We start from the raw sequence: 14,459 nt of genomic DNA on the forward strand, positions 1-14,459 counted from the left end.
GCTAAAGGTACAGAAGACAAGGACGGATATGGTCAAGGAGGATATCATGGGAAGGGCAGGCTTGAGTCTGACTTAAGTGACAGGAAGAAAGAATGAAAAGTATATTTCAATCAAGATACATATTAAGAAACTGAAATCGTGGATACTGCATTTAGGAAAAACTAGAAGACTGATTAAAATGAAAAGAATGACCTTGTGGAAGAGCTATGAGAGATAAGGGTGGCAGGGTTTAGAGGCCATACACGTGCACAACACACATACAATATACACAATACACTCACACACACACCACACACACACTCATACAACATACATATTCACACACACAACATACATAATACACTCACTACTCACACATACACCATATACACAATACACACAATACAAACACACCACACCACAAATATACACTACAGCATACAAAACACACACAATACACACACACAACACACATACAATACACCCAACATACCTCGCATGCAGAAAACAGGAGTAAACACCTAATTCCTTGATCCAAAAAAGTTGTATTACAGAGAAAATTACATTTGGTGTAATGCAACTTATTCATATTTCTGTCTTACAAAATCTGTCTCCGCCTTTCATGTTTCGCCCTCCCACCCCTCCACCCCACTGGCTTTGCCTCCTGCAAACATCTGGGCGCCAGTCTCCTGGGGGCAGATGTGACTACTCTTTATCAGACGTTTTCCACCCAGGCTGTCCCCTGTCTGCCACCACACTTGGCACTTCCATTGGTTTACTTCTTGATACCCCCTTCTCGACTCGTTTAGAAAGATTCCAGATTCTGTCCCTCTCCAAACACAGCTAGTGGCTTCCACGTTCCAACTTGTAATAGGGCTCTGAATTCCCCACTCATCTGACATTGTCTCTTCTGTTATTTGTGTGTGTGTGTGTTTATTGCTTATACCTTTGTATTAAGATGATTTTTCTATCATTCTGTTGGGGTTTGGGAAGGGTATGGAGATTGTTAATCACATGTGTTCATTCTGTGTTTAAAGGAAAGTCCCTATAATAAGTTCTAATTGTGGAAATCAGAAAGGGGCCTGGCTAATAGTAATGATAAAAACTTGTTCGGAGAACAAGTTTTTACCTTTGGAGACCAACCAAGGAACCCCACGTTTAAAAAATAAAATGATCTCAGACTCTTGGCGGTGGGAGTGCCCAGCATTATATACAGCCTGTTTAGGCAAAAATAATGACTTTCCCCACATATAAAAATTGACTCTAAGCATGCATGACTTTGCATTTCAATCGCGGTACGCGGGCCTCTCACTGTTGTGGCCTCTCCCGTTGCGGAGCACAGGCTCACTGGGCCATGGCTCACGGGCCCAGCCGCTCCGCGGCATGTGGGATCTTCCCGGACCGGGGCACGAACCTGTGTCCCCTGCATCGGCAGGCGGACTCTCAACCACTGCGCCACCAGGGAAGCCCCGGAAACAACTTTTATGAAACAAACTTAAGCAATGGAAAGAAAACTCAGTTATTTAAAAATGAGCTGGAGTCCATATTCATTCAAACAAATAAGAGAATCATAGACTTAAATTTCTGGATGGCCTCAGGTTTTCCTCGACCTTCAGACGTCACGCAGGTGAACCTCTAAAGCAGTGTTTCCTGCCACGCGCCAGGCTTTCAAAGGCCCCTGATGCTGCCATTTTTATTCGGATCCTTCCTGCCTTTCTCCCTGACCCCATCCCGCAGCCTTCACTCCCTCTGCAAACACACGTCCCATTCAGCAATACCAGAAAGAAGGTGCTGATGAGCCAACAGCATTGCTTTTAGTGGTGATCGGAGATGTAAAGGCTGTTAAAACAAGGCAGGATTAGTATGAGAAGGGGTCTTGCAGAGGTAGTTTCCAGGGGGTTGGACAAAAAAAAAAAACACTGTAATTTTTTTTGGAAAAGATGATGAACTTGAAGAAGGACTCTGGGATCCTCCAACTCTAGCCCCAAAATGGAACTGCCTAAGTAGAAAGGCTTCTGAGGCCAGGCGCTTTGTCCTTCTCGTCATTGCTTTGTCTACAGGATCTAGTGCAGTGCAGGCACATACATTTTTGTTGGGTAAATAAATAGAATTATTAAAGGAAAATGGCTCAATAACAATCCTGTACATGTACTCCGGAATATTATGCAGCATTTTTAAAAAGTGTTAAATCTCTATATACTGGAAGGCAAAAATTCTAAGACATATGGTTCAGTCATTTAAAAAAGTAAACAAAATAATGTATTTGATAAGTATCGGAAAAAATCTAGAGGTATATGCAATAAATATTACAGATGTTATCTCTGGGAAAGAGAATACTAAGGGAGACTGTTTTATCCATATTATTTGAATATCTTCAACAAAAGCATATTTATGTATTACTTGCATAGATAAAAAATAAAGCAAATGTACCAATTAACCAACTGATATGTTTTCTGAATTTTTATTCATTCATTTTTTATGTCTTGGGCACTTGTAAATTTTCATATTTTTGTTTATCTTTTAAATGTCCTGTTTACATTTCACTTTTTTAATTTAAAAATTGTAAATTACTGCTTAGTAATTCCTATTTTTCCTATTGATAATACAATTTTGTATTGTAACAACAAGTTTATTTTTTAAGTTATGATCTCACATAATAAACATGTAAACAAACACACACTTATTAACAATTAACAAAAATTAAGCCATACTACTTTTCAACTGACATATTTTTTTACTATACATTAGATATTTCCATATGACTATTATACAACTACGTCAGTATTCATAGTGATTTCATTCTATTCCTTTGTATGGATATATATCATAATCTTATAACCTTCTTTTTGGATATTTATGCTATATTCCAATTTTTTTACTATTATAAACAACAATTCCAAGAAGTATAAAGTTGAGTTTGATTGGTTTGCATTTGTAATAAAGCTTTAGTAGTGCCAGTTACTATCCAGAAAGGTTGCACTATTTTAAACTTGTAGTGTGCAGGAATTCATTTCTCCCTACCAATACAAAAATTGACTTTAGTGTTTAAAAAAATCTTCATTATATGATAAGAGGAAAAATAGAATCATATTGTTTAAATGTACGAGTCTTTAATTATTAGTGAAAATGTTAATATTTGTCTTTAATTCTTTAGTGAAGTATCTGTTCATGCCCTTTGTCTTTGCTTACTGGGATATTCACTTTTCTTATTGACTTATAAACTCTCTTTATACATTAAGGCTATTTGGTCTTTACAACATGTGTTGAAATCTTTTTTACCAGGTCATTTAATTTTAAATATTGTTTCTAAAACTTTTTATCATGACCCTTTAAGTTCTTACTTATTAAAATTTAGTAATATTTTCTCTTACCACTTTTTCCTCAGGGTCATGTTTAAACAATCACCCAAAATATACATGTAAGAAAATATAAATCCTTAAAGCACTAGTATAGTTTCATTTTTTTACCGTTAAAATATTTAAAATATAAGTAAAAAAGAAAACATGTGCCGAGGTGCACAAAACATAAAAACATTAAATTTAAAACTTTAATTCACATTTTATTTATTGATTTATTTATATGCAAACAGGTAGGACATGAAATTTATTTTTTCCCAAATGGTTAGTTAGCTAATTATCCCAATACCAATAAATAAATATCAACTATTTATCCACTGTTATATAATACCACCCTCATTACATAATATAATAAAATTGGAAATAAACATGGGTTTGTTTCTGAATTTTTATTCATTCATTCATTTATTCATTCAACCAACCTTGACTAAGTGAATACTATGCTCTGGGAACTGTTTAGCACTGAATGAGAGGGACATGGTCCCTGCCTTTTGCAGTTTTTGATGAAGTAGTAGGCACAGACACCAACCCAACTGTGATCAGCACAAACAACACAAAGCAGAGCAGCAGAGTGACAGCAAGGAAAGGAGGAGGACAGGAGAGCTATTGTAGCAAAAGCGATCAGTGGAGGCGTCTGGAAGGACTTGATAATTGAGCCAACACCTGAAAGACGCAAAAGGAACATGAACACCACAAAGGAGCCCCAAATGGGGCTTTTCTGGTGGCACAGTGGTTGAGAATCTGCCTGCTAATGCAGGGGACACGGGTTCGAGCCTTGGTCTGGGAGGATCCCACATGCCGCGGAGCAACTAGGCCCCTGAGCCACGACTACTGAGCCTGCGCTCCGCAACAAGAGAGGCCGCGATAGCGAGAGGCCCGCGCACCGCGATGAAGAGTGGCCCCCGCTAGCCACAACTAGAGAAAGCCCTTGCACAGAAACGAAGATCCAACACAGCAAAAATAAATAAATATCCTTCTTTTTTTTAAAAAAAAAAGGAGCCCCAAATGTAGTAAGGAAATAAATTTGTGAAAGTTTGGGGGTAGAGAAACAGCAAGTGCAAAGACCCCGGGGCAGGAACAGATTTACTGTTTGCGGGGGAAGAGCAAAAAGGCCAAAGCAGCTGGACCAAAACAAACGAGCAGAAGTTCAGAGATTTAGACGGGGGGTCTTTGCAGGCCATGGATGAAGATTCTTTACTTAGGGAGTGTGGTCTGATTTCCATCACTTAAATGAGCGCCTTTGTAGCTGTGTGGAAAACTGACCAAGTGAGCCTGTGACGGGACTAGGAGTCCAGGTAAGAAGCACCTGGAGCCACATCCAAGAGAGACTAGGGTGGGAGGTACCAAGACGGCGAGAAGGGATCAGATTCAAGCTATGACACTAAGTTAGAGCTCACAGGACTTGGTGATTTGCTGGACATAAGGGAAAGGAAGGAATTTGGGGACGGCCTGAACAACTGAGATGGGAAAAACTGGAGGTGCAGAAATTTCCATAGGGAACATCGAGAGTTTTATTTTGAACATGTTCAGGTTCAAATTCTTATGACCTATCCAAGTGGTGATATTAAGTGGGTGGCTGGATATACAAGTCTGGACCTCAGGGGGAAAGTTCAGGCTGGAAATACAAGTTTGGGAGAGTCACTGGTATCCAGGCGGTGTGCAGGGCCTGCAGATCTCCTGGGGAGACAGCGTGAGGGCAGATAATCAGAGGGCCCAGGGGAAGAGAAGGAGAATGCGGAGGAATGACCAGTGAGGGAGGAGAGCACGTGGTGCCCTGAGATGGAGCCAGGACAGGGTTTTAAGAAGGATGGCGGGATCTGCTCCCTCAGGCTGCTGAGGGGTGACCAAGGTCAAGACTGCAAATGGACGGCTGCGTTGGGTGAGCGCAAGGTCATTGGCAACACAGACAAGAGCTGCTGCAGTGGAGGAGTACAGCTCCCAGCTGAAGAGAGTTCGGGGCAAAAAGAATAAGGGCGAAGTGCAGAAACAGAAATAGATGTTTGGAAGCTGCTTGGAGAAGTGTGTACAATCAGGGACTCATTTTTTTTAATGGAAGCTAATTCAGCATGTTTTGCACACTGATGAAGTAACCCAGGAGAAAGAAAAAAATTAACCATGAAGGTGAGGGGGATAAGGGCAGGAACAAGAGGAAATAGAATCCAAACCCAGTTTGGGGGTCGAACTTTGTTTGGGCCAAGGATGGTTCTTCCATTCATCTGTCTCACTAACCTTGGCCTAAACCCACTTAATTCTAGAAATCTATGGAGCATTTTAATGTCTGATAAAGCAAGGGACCTCTTGCTAACAGTTTTTATCCTTATTTTTAAAATTTATCGTGGGCTTCCCTGGTGGCGCAGTGGTTGAGAGTCCGCCTGCCGGTGCAGGGGACATGGGTTCGTGTCCCAGTCCGGGAGGATCCCACATGCCGTGGAGCGGCTGGGCCCGTGAGCCATGGCCGCTGAGCCTGCCCATCCAGAGCCTGTGCTCCACAACGGGTGAGGCCACGACATGAGAGGCCCGCGTACCGCAAAAAAAAAAAAAAAATTTATCATGAGTAGTTGAGCACATATGTATTTCCAGCTGACCTAAGTTTTTCACATCAAGTTGTTTTCATTGGAAGTGATAATACTTTTATATGGTTCGAAATTCAAAAGTTACAAAAGGCATACAATGAAAAAAATCTTCCTTTTACTAGTATTTCCCAAACAGGCTTTTCCCCCACCTGAAGGCCAGTAATGTCACCATTTCCTGGATATTCTATCTGAGAATATTTTATGCACATACAAACACATTTATAGTTCTTTCTTTCCCCCTTTTTATACGATTAGTGACACAGCTCTGTTTTTTTTTTCACTTACAATATATCAGAGATTATTTGATATCTCTAAGTAACTAAGAAATATTCTCATTCTTAAAAAAAAAAAAAAGAAATCTAATAAGGAAAAAGCCTCTGTGAAGAAAGACACCACAAGAGAAACACAAGGACGCAAGTTAGAAATAGCAAGATGAGACAAAAATAAAAGAAAAAATCAGATAAAGAAAATAAATTGGAAGGCAAACAAGGGATAAGAGATACTATTGAAACATAGTGAGGGAAGTAGAAGACAGAAATGAGAAAAAACGAACAATGGAAATTAAAAATTTAAAAGGATTAGAGGGAAGACAAAAGCTACCAGAGACTGCAGAGGCAAACAAGGTATGCATGGTTAAAATCTCCCACGTACAATGACAATAATAATATTATTAGCAATGGGATAGAACATATATTTAAATACATAATTAAAAGCAAACTTTCCTGACATAAAAGAAGACATGATTCTAAGTGAGAAAAGCACACACTATGTCTGAGAAACTGATCAGTATCATCAATGCAGATGCATATTCTAGTAAGGTTATTGGACCTTAAAGATAAAGAAAGACTCCTTTGGGCAGGTAGGCAAAAAGATCAGCCTGGCTTCTGATTCCCTCCCAGCAACAGTCAACCCCAGAAGACAATGGAGCAATAACTCTAAGATTAGAAACAAAGCAACAACCCCATGACCTAAGGATTTTATATCCAACCAAACTGTCCGTTAAACACAAAGGTGACAGAGAGTTTTGAAGTTGCACAAACTCAGGGGCCACAACTCCTGAGAGACGCTCTTGAGGAAGTCCTGGGGGTGAACTTCAGTCAAGCAAAACCACCACAGAAGGACTAAAGGTGCTGTGGTGACGAGTGGGAAGAAGAGCGTAAAGGCCACCTACGCTGAGGATACAGAGATGACACAAGTAACAAATGGGGGCCGTGGGAGAAAATGGCAGATAGGGTCCATCTGCCCATTGTCATAGTGAGAGGGTGTGATTTAAAGCCGACGCATCAAGTACGGGAAGTGTGAGCAGATTACCCTGCGCAAATAAAAATACTGGGCTGGGGAGGTACAAACTATTGGGTATAAGACTGGCTCAAGGATGTATTGTACAACACGGGGAATATAACCAATAGTAATGACTGTAAATGGAAAGTAACCTTTAAAAATTGTGTCAAAATTTTTAAAAATGTAAATACTGAGAAATATATTATTACTGATTAAAATCAGGTTATAGAAGAAAAAGAGGCCAGGGGAAGGATCTAATACCATCACTGCCATCTAAAAAAGTAAAGAGTAAAAGTAAGTGTAATATTATATTTATAAAAGTAGCCAATAAAACAAGAATATGTACATTAAATACAAAGACTCTATACAAAGGCAAAGAAAACAGATCATGTAAGTGAAAGACTTTTTAAAGATATTCTAAAAGTGGAAATCCAGCATAAAATAATGTGACAGATAAACATCAGCTGTAAAATTCAAACTAGAACCTCTAACACTTCAGTTGGTACAATTACAGGAAGAACTGTAAGATCACAGCTCTGCAAAGGAGCTGGGGACCCACCTAGTACAGCCCTTCATCCTGCAGTTGAGGAAAGTGAGGACTAAAGAGATGCAACATCTTACTCAAAATCAAACAGAAACTCGAGTCTCTTACACCTAGAATTCAGCACCATTTTCGTTACCTGTTCTCAGAAACATTTGTTCACAAAGGATATTGTGATGATTTTTAAACCCGCCTGCACATTCTGTGAACCCTCAGGAAGTGGTGGGGTCTGTCTCCTCCCCTAAAATCTGGGCCAACCTTAGTGACTCACTGGTAACTAATAGAATGTAGCAGAAGTTCGTCACACAGCTTCTGGAGGCACGTTAGAAAAGGCTGGGTAGTTTCTGTCTCACTTGTTTTCTTGCATCACTCATATTTGGAGCACTGAGCTGCCACGAGGCCACCATGTTGTGAGGAAGCCCAGGCCATGTGTAGATGATACAGCCGAGGTTCCAGACAATGGTCCCCTGGCCACTGAGTCATAGTTCCCCTTCTGCTTTCTGCCACTGAGTCTTCCTAGCTGCTTCCAGACACCGTGGAGCAGAGACAAGCCATTCCCACTGTACAGTGCCTGAATTCCTGACCCACAGAATCTCTGCACATAACAAAATGGCTGTTTTATGCCACTAAGTTTTGGGGTGGTCTGTTACAGCAGCATGAAAATGAACACTATTTTTTCCCTACTACGAAAGACTTTTAAAAGGGGAGCCAAGAGGAAGGCCGACTAAAGCCAAAAGACCATACGTGATTTGAGAAGAGAAAAGAAATAAAACTTGGTTCTGAATTTTAACTTTCTGCAACACAGATTTTTTTTTTTTTGAGGAACCAATATAAGGCAATACCAAGAGGTTTTTCGTCTTTAAATGTCATGAGATTTTTCAGATGATAAACACTTGCTGAGCAGCACAGCTCTGAAGCAAATATCTCGGCAATTAATCACACGTATACAGGATTTTTTTTCCCTGTGGAGAAATTTTTTGTTGTTGAAAAATAGAGCTTTATTTTAAAACTATTTGAAAACAAAAGCAAACCAGAGGCTTCTCTGCTCTAAAGTACAATATGGCTGATTTACTTTCATAATGTAAACATTATTATTTTTTTCTAATTTTCTTAAGCCAAGTAAACAAAGGGTGTTGAGAGCTTGTGTTGGTATCAAGTGTGTGCCTGATGACAAGCCAGCCTGGCAGTTAGACACATTCAGAGACCTGGAAAACCAAAGTGTCGTATTAAGTGCTTCTATTAGTTTCCTATGGCCGCTGTAAACAAATTACCTCAAAATTGGAGGCTTAAAACGACAACATTGTTTTGTTTCAGTTTTGGAGGTTAGAAGTCCTAAGTCAAGGGGTTAGCATAGCCACATCCTCTCTGAAGCCTCTAGGGAGAATCCTTCCCTGCCTTTGAGACAGGCTGGGACTTGGGACCTGGCACCCTTTGCTGCAATGCTTGCACCCGGACAAACGTGGCCTGGAGCTACAAAATACAAAGAAACTATAAGGGCCTAAAAATAACTGTGTGCATGCACAGCTGGGGCAAATTCTGCACAAAGAGACCAAAAAGCCCAACTGCCACTTCTGAAGAGCCCAGAGCAAAAGCAGGGAAGGGGGTCGGGAACAAAAGCAGGGTACTGCGCATGCCCCCTGCACACACCATCACTGAAGGGGTGGGCAAATCACCTAAGCCACCCCTCCCGCCTGACCCCTGTACACACCCCTACCCTCAGCCCATATAAGGAATCAGCTAATAGGGGAGCAAGGCTGCAAGGGAATCTGTTACTTATTCTCTCTCCCTCCTACGCAGCAGGGGGCCCAGCAAAGCCTTGCCTGAGTTTATTGTCTGGCCTCTGATCAATTTCCATTGATTAAGGAGGCCAAGAGCCCTGATGGGTAACACCGTTTCCAGCTTCCAGTGGTGGCTACCAATCCTTGGGGTGCCTTGGCTTGTGGCTGCATCTCTGCCTCAGTCTTCACAAGGCCTTGTCCTCTCTGTGTCTGTCACCCTCCTCTTCTTATAAGGACACCCGTCATACTGAATTTAGGGCCCCTACTCCAGTTTCATCCCATCTTAACCAGATTATATCTGTAAAGACCCTCTTTCCAAATAAGGTCACACTCACCGGTACAGGGGTCAGGGTTAGGACTTGAATATATGTTTTGGGGGGACACAGTTCAACTAACAACAGTGTCCAAAACAGAGATCTAAATAAAGGGCTGTGATTGTGGGTAAGATGGGATACTTAACCGCAGGGATCCCTTTGCCACTTCGTTTGAAGCCAAGAACCTGGATTTAAATACTGACTAGCTGTGAAGCTGTGCAAAAGCCCTTTCACCTCTCCAGTCTCAGAACACTTATCCATGAGCGGGGATTAACTGAGGCAAGTGTGGTCATAGACCAGCGACCTGGGCATCACCCTGTGAGAAATGCTGACACTCAGGCCCGACCCTGGACCAACTGAGCCATAATTTGCATTTAAGTTGGAGCTCGAGCTGCTTCTGAGGCACATTAAAGCTTGAGGAGCACTTAGCACAGTCCTTGGGGCATGATAATTTGCCAATAAATGCTAATCCCCCCTGCTCATAAACCCCACAAAGGCACTTAAAATAAAAGAGCTGAGTTTACATTTAACTTAATAACTGTGGACTAAAATGAAAGAAGGGAGGAGTGTAGGCCGTTCTCAAAATCTCTCATTCAGAAAAACTTGGCTAACTAGAAACAGGCTGTAAGTGAAACACTTAACTTTTGGGACTCTTTGGAATATATCAACTTTTTTTTTTAATTTAAGAAAAGATTGCTCACACTACATGGGAAAAAGAAATCCAGAGATGGGACACAGCTCAGCCACAGTTTTTAAGGTTGTGTTATCTGAAATGGGTGAATTCATGGGTTACTGGTGTGTAATTCTTATGGAAATGAAAACAATTATTTAAGTGTAAAAACATAACAAAAAGCTTGGAAGTCATGCCTCCATCTCTCAGAACGAGAAAAGAGCCGCACAAACTGAAAGTCAATGACTTTTCTTAGCTCCATGAGAGAACTGAGGTCCCAGGATAAACCACCACCCTGAAAACTGGAGAGACAGGTGAGGACAGAGAACACAGGACCACACGGCGGAAGCCTCTGCAGCCAGAAGCAGGTAGGGACACACCCATGGTACCTGCAGCAAGGTGCTGGCGGAAGCTGACCTTGGGCTAACAGTCTAAGCAAGGACCCCCATGTTTTCATGCAGTTTACCTCTGGCACTCCCACCAGGTTCTCAGTGAAGATGGGAGAAAAAGCCCCTTGTTTGGCTGGGGTGAGAGGAGTAGCCGTTTCGAAATACATCACAACAAATGCCAACCAACCCAGCAAGAGGAAAGACCTCAGTAAATGAGAAACAAATCCTGACTTAGGAAGGGGGGCTTTTGTTCAAAGGGATGATTGCAAGGGGGGGGGGGGGGGAGGGGGTGATGGAAACCATAAGATCTGCAAGCATCTCCAGACTTAGGCAAAAAGGGGGTTTCTTTTGTAAAAGGAGTAAACAAGGCTAGGAGGACCCAGGTGTGGGGGGAGTTGGGGGAAAGGGGAACATGATCGGATAGGAGATCAGAGGATGTTCCACTCAGAGGCCAGCCTGTTCTCAGCAGGGGCTGTCTGTGGGCTCAGGCAGAGGATGGGCAAAGTTCAGGCCCCTGGGGCAGGATGGACGTTTAACCAAAGTTTGACTAACACACATTTTGTTCCCATTGATCAGTGGGGACATAATAGTTCAGCTCATTTCAGAGGTAAAGAATGCGAATTTAGAGGGACTGTGTCTGGCCTTTTCATAAGTAATCAAGGGGCTCCTGTGAGTCTCGCCTAGTCATATGGGGCTGGGGAGGGGATGGGGAACGATGAGCCTTTTCTCTGAACACAAAGTGTGGGAGATCTCTTAACCTTCACTGTTTTCCAGGAGCATAGGGTTCAGGTAACAGTCAGCACTGTCAACAGTAAGGGCTTCCAGGACAATCTAAGACTCTTCACTTAGGGACTTCCCTGTTGGTCCAGTGGTTAAGACTGCGCCTTCTAATGCAAGGGGTGCAGGTTCGATATCTGGTTGGGGAGCTAAGATCCCACATGCCTTGCAGTCAAAAAACCAAAACAGAAAATAGAAGCAATATTGTAACAAATTCAATAGAGACTTTAAAAATGGTCCATGTCAAAAAAAAAAAAAGAGAAGAAAAAATAAGACTCTTCACTTATTTCTCCTTTAACTCTTCCTTTCTTTACTTTGATTTGAGCTTCTGACCCTTACTCTTGTCCTTCTCTCTGAAGAACTTTTAAATATTTCTTGCAAGGCAGGTCTACTGGTGACAAATTTTCTCAGTTTTTCTTTATCTGAGGAAGTCTGTATTTCTCCTTTACTTTCAAAGGATAATTGTGCTGGGTACAAAATTCTAGGTCAGTGTATTTTTTTCTTTCAAAACTCTGAACATTTCACCCCACTCTCTTCTACCTTGCATGGCTTCTAGTGAGAAGTCTGATGTGATGCTGACCTTTGTTTCTCCACCGGTAAGTTCAGGCAGTGTGCAATGCCGAGACTTTTATAATTATAAAGTGGAGAAGTGAAGTGTGTGTGTCCCTCATTGTTTCAGTGCATCCTCAGAAATAATCCCCAGTAATTTGAGTGGCTTTGATGCACTTTTTTTTCCAGGTTTTTTTTCCCCCCGGGGGCAGCAAAAATATATAGCTTGAGTGGGATAAATGCCATCCTCCTTTAAAAGTTCCATAATTATCTTAAAACCAACCCCAATATACATACAATCTAAATAAAACAGATTACTTGCTTTGTGAGCAACTTCAGACTAAATTCCCCAGCTTACTCCTTCAATTCTAGGCCCTTCTATGTAATATGTAGCTATCGTTCAGAGATAAACACACAAATATGCTTTTAGAAACAAAAACGAGATTGCAACCTGCACACTCTTCTACAACTTTCTTTTCTCACGTAATGGCCATAATTATACTAAGGGCACATTTGCGAATCAGTCCATATAGATCTGTATTGTGCTACATTTGTGGATGCATCACAAACTTTTTGTTCTTTAACATTTAGATTGTTTTCAATTGCCTGCCATCCAAACAGTACACAATGAATATTCTTGTACACTGTTATATCACATAGATTGTGCTGTTACATCCGTGGGACAAATTCTGGGAAGTAAGATTGCTGGGTCATGGGATATAAAAGTTAAAATGCGGGTAGACATGGCCAAATTACACTCTAAAAAGGTTGTAATAAACTATTACTGACAGTATATACGGGTGTTTGTCTTAACTCCTCTCCCCTTCATCTTAACACTTTATTAGTAACTGTTTAAATAATTGTCAGTCTTACAAAAAAACACACACACTTGTTATTAAATTTAAATTTGCATTTCTCGAGTAATTAGAGAGATTTAGATTCTTTTACCAGTGTTTTTTTTTTTGGATCAGTTGTATTTGTTCTGTATATTGCTTGTTTATATCCTTTGCTTATTTTTCTATTGAGTTGTCTTTCTCTGACTGATTATTAGAAACTCTTTCTATACTAGAGATATTAATGCCCTGCTTGCTAAATATTGCAAACATTTTCTCCCAAAGTTTTGTCTTTTATTTACGTACACATATATATTAACCTATTCATTTACACCACTGTTTCTCAAACTGTCGTTGATGGAGTGCCTGTAAGATAATCATGTGGGGTGCTCACTAAAAATGGAGATTCTGGGGCCCAAGCACTCTATGAGAATCTCTTGGAAAAGGACACAGGATTTTGTATTTAAAACAAATATCTAGATGGTAGAACTACCGTTTCATAGCCACTTATTTTTATGACTTAGATAATTATTAAATACATGACATTTTATGTTTTTGCACATATTTAGTCTTCAATCCATCTTAATTTGCTTCCTGTTATGATGCAAAAATCTAAATTAACTGTATTTTTTAATGTCTTTAATTATGCCAGCATTTATTAATAAACCATTCTTTTCCCACTAAATTAAAGCATCACCCTTATATTAGATTGCAGACTTTCTCACATTTCCATACTTTTAAAAAGACACATCCCTTTATTCTTTTTGTAAAATATTATGTATTTATAATAGAGAATTCGTGACATGCAGAATAATAAGAAATTTTAAAAATCCAGCTGTAGTAGATTGAATAGTATCTCTCCAAAATTCATGTCTACCTGCACATGTAACATTTGGAAATTGGGTCTTTGCAGATGTAATTAAGATGAGATCATACAGGATTAGGGTGGGTCCTAATTAAAGAATTAGTATCTATACAAGAAGAGGACAGATGCACAGTGAATGCCATGTGAAGACAGAGGCTGAAGCCACAGAACATCAAGGAAAGCCAAGGCTTACCCGCAACCACCAGAAGGTACGACAGGGGCGTGGAACATATTCTCCCTCAGAGCCTCCAAAAGAACCAACCTTGTCGCATATTGATTTTGGACTGCTGGACCCCAGAGCTGCAAGTGAATAAGTTTCTGTTGTTTTATGCCATCAGTTTGTGGTGCTCTAGGAAAACAATATACCAACTAATCAGAAACAACTAGCTTTAACATTAGATGGTCCTCATTACAGATGTTGTGTACGTATGTATATATACATGTGTACATGTAACAGATTGACAGAAATACTTCCAGTATAATGAGGTAATTCTGTACATTCTGCATTATTAAACATTATTTTACTTGAATTTATCTGAAGAAAAAGAATAGAT

This window comes from Monodon monoceros, unplaced genomic scaffold (assembly GCF_005190385.1).
Source record: "Monodon monoceros isolate NGI ecotype Baffin Bay Population unplaced genomic scaffold, NGI_Narwhal_1 Super_Scaffold_8, whole genome shotgun sequence".
In the NCBI taxonomy this organism is placed as follows: Eukaryota; Metazoa; Chordata; class Mammalia; order Artiodactyla; family Monodontidae; genus Monodon; species Monodon monoceros.